The sequence below is a fragment of the Zosterops lateralis genome, assembly GCF_965231275.1.
Source record: "Zosterops lateralis genome assembly, chromosome: 1".
Lineage (NCBI taxonomy): Eukaryota > Metazoa > Chordata > Aves > Passeriformes > Zosteropidae > Zosterops > Zosterops lateralis.
The window spans coordinates 62,206,088-62,220,100 of NC_139762.1; positions in this window are offsets into that span (position 1 = coordinate 62,206,088).

Consider the following 14,013-nt stretch of genomic DNA (forward strand, 5'->3'; position numbering starts at 1 on the left):
CACGGCCTTCCCCCACACACACACCTGGAGCTCTTTTATTATTATTATTATTATTTCCCTTGAAGGACTAAAAAAACCCTACTTTGCACACAGGCATGAGATATCGTTTAAAAAAAAAAAAAATCACATCACCAAAACAGGGTTTGTTTTTCTAAAGTGCTCTACCTGATGGGTTTTTGTTTTCTCTGAAACGAGGCTGCTGCCAGCCTCCGCACAGCCCTCTGCATTCACCCAAAACTAACTGGAAAAAAAAATATTCCTTTTTTTCTTGAGGCAAATAACCATTATCCAGAAAATCCTGGACACCCAGCACTGCTTCTCCTTTTATTCCTCACCCACGAGCAGTCAGATTGCTTCAACATTCATGCTGTGCCATCTAACAAATGCTTGCTAGCCACCTGTGTGGATATCTTTAAAACAGTAACTTTAAAAAACACCCACCAGCATCCAAACATATGGATATGTGCCTGAGGGTTGGATACATTCTGTACATACAGTTATTCTCATGCTCAGTGCAATCTGATACTCCATCTATGCTGTTGCAGGGACACCTCCCTGCATCCTCCCACAGGCTCCTACACAGCAGTTCAGGATCAGCCAGCGGGCATCAGGGCTAGCTGTAATCTAAATTCTCTTTATCATCCCAAAATGTTCGCACTTATCGTGCCACCCTGATTGATAAAGATAGAGCTGACACAAAGGAATTGTATTTCAAAGGAAATGCATGAAGTCATACAGATGATGGCAAGGACGGGTGCATGTCTGCTGCCACAGGGGAGCCTCGCTTCACAAACCTCTCAGCAGAGCAGGTGAAGCCACTTCGACCAACTCTGGCTATTCTATTAGAAATATCTTTTTATTTATTTTTCATAATGCTCCAGCTGTGCATGCCCGCACAGCATGAGGCTGACTTGAGGAGCCTGAAAATATTAGCATTAAAGCTCAAAATAGAAGCAAACCACTCCAGATCCCAAATCTCTTCTCTACAGGTGACAGGATCGCTGCCTAGAAAAGTGCTTCTTTTCCCACGCTTGATTATAATTTTTCCATTAAGATGAATTAGCTCCTTGACAGAAAATAGTATTACTAATAGAGCTAAGCTTATTTATTCCCCCACAAAATTGCTGTACTTTCACTGGGAAAAAAAAATAAAAATTAAAAAAATATTTTTGCCACACACGCCACTGAAAGTAAAATATTTCTGACATGCATTTCATCAGAAACCAAAATTTTTTGACTGGAAATATGGCTGCAGTCCCTCAGGAGATGTGCTAGTTCATTGACTCCCTTTTCCCCAAGGGAAAGGGAGTATAGAAAAAAAATCCACTTGCATTTGCACAAACTCTGTATTTTTTTCCTTTCCCCACACTTCCTCAGACTGCATTTGCTGCCAATCCAGACAGCAGGCAAAGGACAGCCCTTCTCATTCCCCAAGCAAAATGCAGTGATGCCCACTACACAATGCAAGGTATCCCAGTGGCCATGGCAGTTCCACAAGAGACCAGGAAGCCAAAGGAAATTTTCCCATAACTCTCTCCTAACTGGGCTGTGCCATTTCCAGCCTGCACAACAGCATCTCCTTCCCTGCAGCACCGACAAGACAGGACCTGCAGTGCCTGTACCACAGCTCTGGGTAGCAGTTATTTTGCCCAAAGAAAAGAGTCTTGCAGCTTTTCAAGCTCCACATATAGGTGAAAATTTGTGGATGCCCGTCACACCTCATGACTCACTTTGGGGCTCTGGCACATCCATGAGGTGTACTCAGAAATGCCTGTCATTCTGCATCTCCTCTGCTCAGCTGACAGCTTAGTGAGGGGCTGGACTCTAATAAACAGAAGATAGCACAGTGGCAGCAGCATCCAGCCAAGGCATCTATTGTGCCTGTAAAGAAAGACACACATAGAAGGTTTCTGTCTTGATCATAATTAAAGACTGTTTTCAGTCAAAAAATAAGTGGCAACTGAGGTAAAAATTTGCTGTGGTATGCAGGTGTCTAAACAAGCAAAATAACAGGATTTTTTAAAGCATGGAAGCACCTACCCCCCCTTAGAAATAAGCTGACAAGAAAAGCAGAGGAAACACAAAGCAACGCTGATCAAAATAAAGGAAAAGAAGGATTTAGGGATTTATGTTTGCCCAGTAGTCAGCTACTCAAATTGCTTGTGAATAAGGGTTTAAAATGTTTCAAAATGTGTTTGAGGCATATCTAGGCTTGCTTATTTGCCAGGGAATAATATCTATGCATTTCTATCTATTCTGTTCTAAATCACCCAAAATAGACTGTAATGTTGCTAATAAAGCAATATGAATCCAAAAAGAGCAGGAGCAGAAAAAAACCATCTCAATTAAGGAAATAAGAAATAAAAGATATGGATGTGTTCTGAAGCTGAGAGTAATTCATGCAAACAAACAAATCACCAAAAGCATGCTAAAGAAGCAGGAAGGAGAAAACATGTGGTTCAGAAAATACCATGTGTCCATAAGAGATTTATCTCAAGAATCTCTCAAGCACCAGTATTATCTGTCTGCAAGGAGTGCAGGGATATTTAAGCAACATGAGCCATTAGCACCGTCTCTCTAAACAGAGAGCCAAAGAGGAGAGAGACCAAATGGAAAACCATGTGATTTTTTTGTTTCACACAAGATTTACCAAATTTGTCTTTTAGCCTTACAGGAAGGCTGTAAGGAACAGAGCCAGGAAAGAAACAAACATGGCCCTTTCTCAATAAAAAAATAGAAACTGAGACCTGGGCCAAACTTGAGAGGTTCAGGGCCAGGTTATGATCATCATTTCATAGCTTGGTATCCATGCCAGCTGCCCTCCATACTGCCAGCTCACATAGTTTCACCTCCAGGTGAACCTTTTAAGGTTTGGTCACATTGGAAGAAGCTTTACCTTAAGGATAAATGCTGTCTTTTGCTAGATCATTAACTACAGCTCATGACTGGACTGTGAAAAGCTGAATTTCAACTTGGGTTAAAAATATAAGGAATAATTTGTGACACTTTCCTACCTTAGGCACCAAAATAAAAGCAGTTGGGCTTGTGCTACAAACATCAGGTCCTTACTGTAAGGCTAAAAGCAGCTTCAAATGCTTTGCTCAACTCTCAGCAAGGCAAAGCATTAGCCAAGTACAGATCACATTCTTCTTTCCTCTAAACTCACATAAATTTATGTGGAGCATCTCCACTAGCTTCCATCCCCGTACTGTGTCTATGTGCTACAGAGAAGAATTTGGGTCTGTGGTTTTAAAGTTTCTTGTGAGAACCAACATTCTGAAGCAACCCTAGGAAATGTGTGTGAAAGAAATCTCCTCAGCTTCTTTCTCCCCTAGCAACAAGGTAGTAAACTCCATGGATAGTAGTCGCCCAGAAAATAAGATAGAGGATAAAAAAAAACCCTAAGAGCCATCATAGAATAGATAAAACAGCATGATATGAGAGGAAAAAAATAAAAAACAAAGACCTCAAGACCCTAGCAGTGCTCACTAGGCAAAGTGAGAATGGAATAAGTCTCCATTCTTTTACTCCCCATTAAAATGTGCTTGTTCCCCCCTACTGACTATATTATTCGATTTTTTTTATTTCTGGATGATTTTCTGTGATAATCACTGAAAAAACAAGAACAGAAATCTACTTTGTCTCTTGAGCCTTGGCAGAATTATTTAAAATTCAGCAAAGCAGGGAAGGAGGGAAGGTTTGCATTTTCTGTTTGAGTCCTGGATCTTCTATTATACAGCAACCCTCCATTATTTCAAACATGCTCATTAGGTGCTGAGCTAAAGGTAACTATAATTAAATTCAATTTTCTATCTAGCACCAAGGTGCATAGGTTTCTGGGCAGCTAGCTCCTTGTCACCTTTCTTGTGTACTTGTGGCTAAGAATGAATATTAATGAATTCTGAGTTCTCCTCACCGCTCTCATTTCCCAATTTATTCACAACTATTCTGTCTTTCTGCAATGAAAGAAGAAAAAAAAGGCAAAAAATAATTAGGTTCTCTACGAGAATCCCTCAGTCTGCTTTGGCATCAGTGTCTGAGCCTCACTTCTTGCTAGTGGACAGTGTACTGATGAAGAAAAGAACCTTTAATAAGACAGGGGTTTGATTATATTCAGAAGCCCTGACAGCCTTCTGAGAGTCCTAGAATGAAAATAAGATTTCTTGCTCATGTCCCTGGCCATGAAAGAATCTTCCTCAGTCTAACAATAAATTTTACCCAAACTTGGGTCACACATTTCTTGATTGAAAATCTGAAGACTCCAATAGAGAGTAAGGATGGGGGGGTTGGTCTAAAACTACCAGCACTAATAAGAATAATGACATCTCCCCTCTGCCAAGCCATCACTTCTGTACAGCTTGCAAATTAGCTCTAATACTGGAGTGGGAATCCATAATTATCAAGCCACAGACTGCCAACACCAGTCCTTCAGGAAAAGTCTCCTTTCACCAATCTCAGACACGGTGAGGGCACAGCAAGTCAGTGTGTTCCACCACAGGCTGAGCCCAGTGAGGGGGACAGAGGCAGAGAGCAGATGTCACAACAGCCTATTTGCTCCTTCCAAACTTGCCACATCTCAGAGAGCCAACTCCAGGGCAGCACTTCTGCACCAAAGAGGGCAGGAGAACCTACAAAGAAAACTGATCACAGGGTAAGGTACCCTACCACAGATTGGAAAGAACTTCAACAGGGAGGGAAGTACACCAAAAAAGGCAGCTCAAAACACAAGCTGTTGCAGTTACTAGCCTAGACAGGAGCTGCCACCTCAGCAGAAAGAAGACCAGGCCCTCTTTTTCTTCAGCTTGCCTGTTTATCCTGGGCTACATCACCACAGGATCAGGCTGAGTCCCACCAGCTCTTTGGTTCCCAACCCCACTGAGCAGCTCCACTGTTGCAGCAGCCCTCTTATTAGAGGATAAAAATGAGCCGACGCACAGACTTCTTGTTTATCACGGCATAAAAAGGGTCCTGATTTATTCCTCTTCATGGCTTAGTCATCTTAACTCCAACTTCTCACTGACTCTGGCTGCAGCAAGCACCTCCTGTAGATTTCCCTGGCAGTCTCTGACTGCTGGTTATTTCCTGCTGAATTATGACTGCATGTGTTAGTTTGCAGACTCTGAATGCAGGCTTTTACCTAGCTAGACTATGACTGCAAGTTTCAACAACAGGCTCTAACTGCAGACCCAGACTGACCTCACAGCAGTGATTCTCTCTCAGGATCCTGCTGCATGAGTCTCTCCTTTTTCACTCCTCAAAGTTCCTCCTCCATGATTATTCTTCCCTTTATTAGCTCACCCCCTCTTTTATCTCACTCATCCTTATTGGATATAGCTGTTACTCATCAGGGGCAAGGCTGTATTGGTTAATTAACACAGCTATTACTTTTCAGGGGTGAGGTGACCTGTATTCTATTCTCCTACAAGCACCACCTCTGCTGAAGCTCAGTGCAGCAAGAGCATCCATTTCACACCTTCCCTTCACCCCACAAAAAAGGCTGGTCACCAGGACAGCTGCAAGGACCTTCTCAGTGCCATGATTCATCATTCATGTCCAGACAAGTTCAATGGGCTGGTTCATAGCACACACAGGTACCCTGTTCAGCTCTCCAAAAGGGGGGCACATATCACTGCATCTTGAGTTCCAAAAGCACATTCCTCTTTTCAGCCCCACCCCCAAAAGGTACAGGCTTGCACAGGGTGTGTCTGCATTTGGACTGATGAGTCTTCCCCAAAATAGAAGAAAAAAGCTGATTCCAGCCTTCTCTAAATTATTTTATATTAATAATGATTTGCATTAAAAATTAATTCACTTTGACTGTGTTCACACCTCGGTGGTGTTTACTGACTGAAAGCATGCTGGTAAATGTGTTTGCTGAAGAAACATTCCCTATGCTGGCAAATTTTAGGCAAATATTTGTGGTAAGCCATTTTCGAAACTGCAAACCCAAATATTTATCCCAGAAAAAGGATTCTAGAAGTCCACTCACAGGACAGACACATACCACACAACCTCTGTCTCCACTAGCCTGACAGGTGCCCAGCAGCTCTGCAGACAAAGAATCCTTCAGGGGGTACTGGGGACAGTTGATAAAATCTCAGCTTGCTTACAAGCAGATCAAAACCCGAAGGGGAGGAAGGACAAAAATTATGAAGCAATCAACTCATGGCAATTATTTGCTCAGTATGCCTACCACATTTGGTGAAATGAGGAAGTGCACACGAGGCCTGACATGGCTCCACGGAGGTTGAGGTGGAGTGGGGCTTTATTCCCTTCTGTTTCTGTGACAAAGAACAGCAGCAGTGCTCCCTCAGATTGTGGTTTTGCAGTCTATGTGCCCTGAGAAGGAGGGTCAGCTGGAGGGTGGCCAGTAGACCTCAATTAGATAGGAAAATACTATGTCAATGGAAAGTTGTACATAGCTGCAGAAATGCCCTTATGCCTGCACAAACCAGAGAAGAAGAAAGAAGCTTAGAAAGCAAATTTTCTACTAGATCTAAGCCAAGCATCTTTAATATATGTTTTGTTTGGTATTTACACAGAATCTATCTGAAAACGAAGGTGCCTTTAGTTGCCAAGGGTAGCAGATGTGTTTTCTGCAATCTACTGCCAGAAAAGTAAGTTAAGAAAGAAGAAGAGACAAGTTCAGCTCCTTCAGCTTGGAGAGCATGGTATCCAAATACTTCAAGTCAACCCACTTGCAATAAATTTGAAGTATTTCACTCAGACAGCTGAGACTGCAGTTGATTATTTTTAATCTAGACAATAGCAAGATGCCCAAACAGCAGCAGCAGCAGAGTTCAGCCCTCCTGGAATGTACTTATGCCTGTCCCCTATAAGGGATATGTGGGAACAGCCAGAAGACCTATCCTGGGCCAAGCTTGAGAAAATGCAGAGGCAGGACTTGTTTGAGGACTTTGCTGCTGCCTACTCCAAATAACCTGGGTGGTTCAGGCTACCAAACAACTTGATCCTGCAGCCCAGTCCTGCCTGACCAGTCCTCACTGCTCCTTCCTGTGGGCTCACCATAGAGGACAGGGCTTGACCCATCTTAGGCACGATGTGCCCAGAGCAGTGCACAGTTACTTCCAGTTCAGTACCTCAATGGAAGGGCAGAAGGAAATCTACATTGCTACCAGCCTGGTGCAAGAGACCTGCTGCACTCTTAAGAAACAAAGGATTTTAATTTTTTGAGTTCTCAGCCTTTCCATTTTTCATGACCTAAAGTTTCATTCTCAAAGGACTTCCTTGAAGGCATTTTAAACAGAACTACACATAAAAAGCCCAAATGGCTGACAGAAGATCAATAGTGTTTTTCCCAATGCAACCTGTGAAAAATTGTATTTTTAAAGTGCACTTTTAACCTCTCTCAGACTCCCTGTCTCAGTGACAACCACATAGCATATGGTTCTAGTCATCAGAAGAATTAAACAAGTATCTATGAAGATAATGAAGCAGTAAAACCCACAATAGAGATAAACTCTCTGGAAACCTGTAAGTGGAAAAGGTTTAGAACAATGCTTCATTGCAAATTGGAAAACAATCAGAAGATAATTTTGTTTTAAAGCAGACGAGAATATGAAGACACTGTGGAATTCTAGAAGAATGTTTAACGTAAGGCAGAGGAGTTGATCAGAAAATATTGGGAGGGCTAATCTATGCTTGCCAAGGGAGTAGAGGGTGATCAGAATCAGCAGCAAAATATCCAGTCAGGGCCTACTGGGAGTACAAACTCTTGGTGCCACAACAAGAGTTTGCCAGGCAAAGAAATTTCCCCATTCTAGACCAGCATGCACAATCCTCCAAGAATGTAACCACTGCAAAATGTTCAATGCACCTAATGGGGAGCAGAAACACAGAGTTCAGAGCTGACACAGGGAGTGCAGCATGCTAGGCAGTTCTCACCATTTCAGGGACACAACACCATAAGTAGCCAGATGGAGAGGAAGGTTTGCATCCACAGCATGGTTTCTAGCAGCAGGCACAGGTCACAGGACACGATGTCTTTGCAGAGGCCACAATTGCATAGAATTCTTGTGGGAGAGAGGCAGAGTCTGGCCCTGCCTATTGCCCCTGGTGCAATCTCAGGTGGGACAGACTAATCTGAACTCCAACATGACTTCAAGTGGCACATTGTCAGACAGGATGCTGCACCATCTGCAGGGACACCCTATGAGCCACAGCATGGCAGAGAGCCTCTCTGAGTACCCATGGATGGAGCACAGCTAAGAATTCCCCTTTTTCTGTTGGCCCTGGGAGGGGGAGAAGAGCAGGAACACAACTTTCTGAAGATTTTGCAGGAACCTATGCACCAGTTGTGCTGCACGAAAATTTTCATATCAGAGCTCTGGAAAGGTTGCTAATTGCTGATTTTGCTAAGACTGAGAACGAAAAGCCATAGCACCTGAGTGATGCAAGAGCCACAAAAACTTCCCTACTGCAATATCATAAAAACTATATTTTAGCCTCTGATAAAGGCTACCAGCTCTGTAAAGCCTTACATACATTAGTAAGCCTAAGTATTTGTAAGTCTCTGTAGTCTAATTATTAATATTTGCAATTAATGCAAATGTCATTCACTATGGTTGCACCTATATTACCTACTTGGCTATCTGCCACAAAATCTGGGGTTCCTAAGGGATTGTGATGTGCTCTGTTCTCATTGGGCCTGGGTTTTCCTTGCAGAGACTAATGTGCACTAATTTCATCCTAAGAAAAAACTGTCCTCAGGCTCAGGAATCCAGAAGTGCTGTTACATTTGATGATGTGCTATATGCAAGGACAGAAAATCTCACCAAATGCCCCACAAGCCCATGCAAAAAGGTGGACTCTCAAAAGCACCTTCCATTGGAGGACAGCAAAGAGAATAAAAACATGTTTTCTTTATTGCTTCACAAGGGATGAATGCTACTGAAAAAGGAGTAGCCAATAACAGTAGTAGCAGCAGATAATACTTTCTGGGATTCAACTGTAAAGCAATATTTGCAGAAAACTGCACATTGATTCTGACTCTGCAAGCCTCAGAGATTTTTCCTGGTTGTGAGTCTAAGCTTCCACCTCCACCCCACCAAAGCTGATGGAAATGGACAGCACTGGCTATTCAAGAAGCTCTCATTTTCTGAGGAAGAAAAATGACAGGGGAAACATTTATATCAGCACTATCACTCCTTTGGCTCTTTCACCCTCATTCCCCCAGTCCTGGCTATTAAATAGATTGCTCCAGCTAGAAAGTTCTTCACACAAATTCCTTACCTATACACTACTGCTGACTGTTTGATGATGCTGTCGCCTTCCAATGCCACAATGTTTTTTCAAAAAAAATGCAGGTATTTTTTTCTGATGACATACTGTTTAACAAAAATTCATCAAACCTCCAACTTCAGATACAGCAGAAAACCATCATCCTGTGACCGAAAACCGCAGAATGCCTGAGGTAGGAAAATACTATTTATTCTTGTAATGGATTTTATGAACAAATCAAATGAGGTGAGATGCTTCTGAAAATTTGATCATTCATCACCAAAGCCTTTTCCCATCTTGTACTCATCATTTCTATTACCTGCCACTGCTAGAAATATGTTCTGCTCATAGAAATAGATATAACACGCACACACTCACTTACTCATGTGTACACACTCCAAGCAAGTGCCTGGCCTTCTTTGGAGAGCAGCAGATTTATAAAGATGCAAGGAACATTTAATCAGTCATTTTTATTTGCTTTTCTTTTAGTAAAAAACTACTGCAGCTATGGAATGTGAACTTTTGCCTACTTCTTAAATGTCGGACTTAACTATCTCCCTACTTTTCTCCCCCATCTCAGAAACAGTCTTAATAAAGCTGCAGAGGATATGCATCATATTTCTCATGTTTGATTTTTGTCTCTCAGAATGGCAACAATTTTAGCATTATGGAGATATAAAAAATCCCAAACATTTGAGTAAACTTATAATTTAGCTATCTCCATGCATTTTTCTGAGGCTTTAGGAGAGGAGATGTTGTGATCACAAAAAAAAAAAAAAAAAAAAAAAAAAAAAAAAAAAAAAAAGTGGTTTTAATTCTGGTAAAGTTTTGCACACGTGTATGCATGTTTTTATGTGTGTGTTTTAATGTCAGAAAATACCAGAAAAAAGTTTTGGGTGTTGTGGGAATAAATTTTCAACATTCTTGCTCATTTAAGGGCAGCCAAAAAAAGTGTATTCACAGAAGCTTGGCAGCAATCCCTCATGGAGACAAATAAGTACATTACAAGACAGTGCTATTCCCTTTCCACTGTGCAGTAATGTAGAATTTCACACTCTGTTCACATTGTAGAAGACTGAATAAAATTTATCAATGCTCAAAAGGTTCATTTAAAAAAAAAATGAAAATGAATGAAAAAATGGGCAAAAGCCAATCCTTGCTGTGTGAGCACTCGAGGTTATCAGCTGCTGGTGTGGGGAGGTGCTGTGGTGGGCTCAAAGAACGGAGCACAGCTCTGCTGGGCTGTTCCATTTCAGGCTGCTTTGTCTCCTCATCCAGCAGTGCGGTCATTCCTGGAGTCACTCCATGGTTTGCCCTTGGGAACTTTCCCTCAGTTTTTAAGACTGAAGGCATGTACTTTTCTGCCATTTGTGGCTCTTGGGAACAACAACAACAAAAAAAATATTAAAAAGTAAAAAGGTGTAGAATTTCCCTCATTTACTTTTCACAACCCGGGTGGCCAGTGATCAAACATGACAGTTGATAGAAATGGTCTCTGGCTATCCACCATCCCTGATTTTCAAGCTGAATAGAAGCAATGTTGCAACAATAAACAATTTCAAAACAACTTACTTAAAATATCATGAGACTCCAGCTCCAAGATTACTGCCCCAAAAATAAAACCACTGAGGTTATTTTTCTCTTCTTTTACCCCAATATCCTCTTTTTTCCCTTGCTCTGGAAAATGCTTTCCCTTCATCTTTCATTCTCTCTTCCCTCTTAGGAGCTGTTTCATCTCCCTGGTGCATACAAATTTCTTTCTCAATATCATCTGACGGATTTTCTCTGTCTGCCTCTCAACAGTCTTAAGAGGTACTGAGAGATCAGTCTCCCTGGCCAGACCCTCTTCAGCTATCCTGCACCTCCAGAGACTCTCCAGACTCTGTTGCTCTCACAGGATGTATTGAAACCAGTTGCATGTTTTTGGCTCCCGCAGAGAAGATTCTGGGCTAGTAAAAAAGCTGAGCTGCAAAATTTGGAAGGCAGAGGATCCCAAAGGAACACCAAGGTACATACATTCAACATCATTCTTCATCTCATTCTTCATATTTAATAACATTGACTTTGCTAGAGGCCACCCTAAGTCTTCACCATATTTCCAATTTTAATTTTTATACCATCGAGACACACAAAGATCTAAACTAATAAAACATTTGGGTTGGACTCCAAAACTGGTCAAATATTTGTAGTCACATGACACTACATGATAACTAACACAAGTGTGAATTTTTTTTCAATAAATGAAGTGTATTAAAAGAGATTTTTAATAAGGTTAGAAGAAACCCCTAGGATGACCATTACAATTTACTTTAAAACCTCAAAGATGTTAATGGCAATGGCTAGCTTGTTTCTAATGCATGGAGAAATAACAAAAAGAATATATATAAAATTTTTGAATTACAACAGTTTTAAGAAAATGGACCATCTTTCCTGATAAATGATTTGTTCATAAAAATACTTCTCTCACTGCCCTCATGCTGTAACAATATCAGATAGGCTGATCTGTTCAAGCACTATTGAAGGAGGACATTTTTTATCCTTTTGTTTAAGTATAATTCTGAAGTGGTTTCACAAACACAGTCAAATACTGCCAGATTGAGTGAGAGCAATTTCTAAAATGCATGTGTTTTTTCCTTCTAGTATTAGTACAAGATGGAGAGACAGGCTTGAAAAGGCACTTTGAATCTCCCCTGTGCTGTGTTGAGATGAAGACCACTGTGTTCAGAGCTTAGACCAAAGGGGCTTCATCTTCTTTTGTCTGGTAGTTTTTGGCTTCATCTGGGTCAGATAGTCTGAGAACAGCCATACAGGCTGGAAAGTTTCTGTCAATTTGTTGAAACTGGTGTATCTTGGGTAATGCATTAGTATCACTGTGTATCATTCTGGGAACTAGAGAGAATCTCTTCAGGACTATTTTTCTTTAGGTGAAGTCATGTTGATTGTTGGATTGAGCTTTGAGAATCACTGCTTTCATGGCAAATTTCTCTTCAACAGCAGGTACTGCTTTAGAGGAATTTGCTGACAAGTGAGGTTCCGTCCATTCTAGTAAAAGAAGGATGACCAGGACCAGCTGGCAGAGAACAGCCTGTGCCCATGAGATTGAATTCCCCTAGCTTTTCAAAATGCATACAAGCTGCCTAGGAGCTTTCTTTCCATAGGAGTGTCATTAGGAATGCTTTTTTCCCAGTACATACCCCATTATCTAAAGCACTTCTTTCTAGTGGCACCACAACATCTACCAAAAGACCAGTGACAAGCAACCTGGATGATGTGCAGAACAAATATTCTTACCTACTCAGAGAGACTGAGGGTAAAAGCAACAGCACAACAAAGGCTGCTCAGAAGAATGCAAGACTACTGTGTGTGCAAGAAAGCTGTGGGAGTTGCCAACAGGCTTGAGGGCATCCTTGTGATGGCATAATTCTTTTTCTTTTTTTTTTTCAATCATCACAAAGCACAACACGAAAGTGCAGTTCTACAATTCTAAGGTATGTTGGGGTGATGTATTTGCTGGTTGTCAGGGGAAAAACTCTCATGAACATCAACGCAGACATGGTGGTGCATGACAAGTTTATCCTCCGACCACCCCGTGCTTTCTGCAAATGTGGCATCATTCCTGCAGCTTTCACCAATACAGACATTGTGGAATCACAAGAGCAGACCTGGAAAACACCTTGAGATGTCCCACAGTAGGACAAGCTGTACATCAAAGCCATTCCTAGTGGTCCCTTGTCTCCTGTGCTCTGAAAAACACCTCACCAAGAAGGATGGCTCCCCATCTCCACAGATGTTCTTGTTTAGTTCCTTGCTATTCTCATATTTTTCTCTTGCTTTCTCTCCCAGGTCCTTCTCTCTGCAGCTTATGACCAATGCTCCTTGCTTTGCCTGCTACAGATGTAGAGAATGGATAATTCCCCCCTCTTTCCACCTGAAAACTGTTATCCTGTCCATTTCCTCCATCAGTCTGCTCTCCTTTAGAGTAAGTACCCCAAATCTTTGCCTTTTTTCTTCTCAGGCTATGTGTTTAGATCACATTTTTTTAATATCTTAATCTTCACTTCATCCTCTCCAAGTGATAGATGGCTTTTGTGAGGCACAGTGCCAGACACTGGACATAGATAGTTTCCACTGCTAAATAGCTTTACCAGTGAAAGCATCATTTCATGTATTGGTTTTTTACATGTCACAGGGTGGACTTTCTCCTCTTCACAGCAGGCTGACATTGTTCACATCTGCTTGGCTTGTGATCCAACGTCACTCTGAGATCTATCCTGGAAGAAACCAACAGTTTCTCACTCTTTATTTAATTAATGACTTTTTTGTTGTCCCCCAGGCATTGTAGAATTTCATCTTATATTTAGGAAAAAACTTCAGTTTTTCAGAATTGCTTTTAATTCTAACTCTCTTTCTCAGATTTGTTTTAGCTTTAGGCTTGCTAAGGCTCCCATGACCCAGGTCATTAAAGAGAGCATTGGATGAAAGAGGATGGAGAGCAGGCACTTGTGCACTATTAACAAGGCGAGATTTCGAAAAAGATGGCACTTTATCACAGCTCCATAATACATATTTTGACATTCCTTTCCCCCTTTTGCTATCAACCAGCACTCTTCTGGGCTGCGAGTTTCAAATTTCCTCCTACACAAAGGCTGAAATAAGATCCTAGAAAGCATTTTCTAATTGATAACTCTGAACTTCAGCCAGGAATATAAATCTGAGATCTTTAAATTATCCTAATTGTTATCTGTGGGGATTCACAATTACTACTGGACATTT